The following is a 1200-nucleotide window of genomic DNA, read 5'->3' on the forward strand; positions in this document are numbered from 1 at the left end:
ATATGTCTATCCCGTTTAGCAATCTCATCAATTGTATTGTAATTAGGATGGATTCGGTTTGCAAGAAGAAGGTAATACAAATGGCTTTTAAAAACTGGTATACCTGCCTCTATCCTAACAATTACATTTATAAAAAATAACTTGCTGCATATGATGCACTGTCATTATTACATAAAGGTGTTTGAAGCATTAACAGACTCCGGGGTGCATGTTTAGGAGGCGGTTATGTAATGTGGCTGTTTTTATGAATGAACTGTTGATTTAAACATGACATAGCACTTGTTCATGATGGCCTGCGTCATCGCAGTTTGACGCCCTGCGTCGCATGCGCTATATCAGTCATTCTAATATGTGGTGTAATAGAAATAATGCAATTCGATGTGCGCTAATTATACCATACGTCATGGAACAGCGAAGCAAGGCACTCCCCATCAAAGGAGATTGTGTCTGTATCAAGTCGGTATCCTCCAACAAGATTTTAGTGGTAACCGGCAGCTGGTGTGTACACAAACCAGATGGATTGACGTCTGTATCGTACTTCAACACAGATAACTCTGCGAGCAATAGTATTTAGTAAGTCTGGCATCATATCACAAAATTGTAAGAGAAATTAGGGTTTATCCAGTAGAATTGTTGTGTACCATCGAAATATGACTGCAGTACGATGTTAATTTAGATTGTGGTACAGAAAAGTTCCAGTCTGTGGAAATCAATCGATCATTCACTTTGAACACTCGCGTTTCGTATTATCGATGACGCATAGCACGGAACTGGTGTTGTATCACAGTCCCTACATCAACGTGTGTGCTGGTTATAATGGCTAAGAAGAATGGCCTGAATGAATTCAAACTCGGATTTTCGTGTAGTACTACTGTAACTCTCCGGTCCACAAATACATGCTTATGGTGGCCGAAACGTTGAGCAGCACGCCAAGCGTATTAAGCGAAGAGCCATCAAACGAAGGGAAAATACATCAATTATTATTGCTGTTTTCTCTCTTAAGCTTACTGCGGTTTGAGATTGTTTTTCACGTGACACATTCTGTTCTGTTTACGAACTACATTCGGTGGTAAATGTAGCATCAGTTCGTGCAGAGCGTTTGAAAAAGCTGCGCGCGAGAACGCGATTTTTCAGGGGGCCTTATCTCGGGCTCTATTGATCACAGAGTCAGAAGACGAAAAGTGTTTTGTCCAGCCCTTT

Source organism: Schistocerca serialis, chromosome 7 (genome assembly GCF_023864345.2).
Source record: "Schistocerca serialis cubense isolate TAMUIC-IGC-003099 chromosome 7, iqSchSeri2.2, whole genome shotgun sequence".
In the NCBI taxonomy this organism is placed as follows: domain Eukaryota; kingdom Metazoa; phylum Arthropoda; class Insecta; order Orthoptera; family Acrididae; genus Schistocerca; species Schistocerca serialis.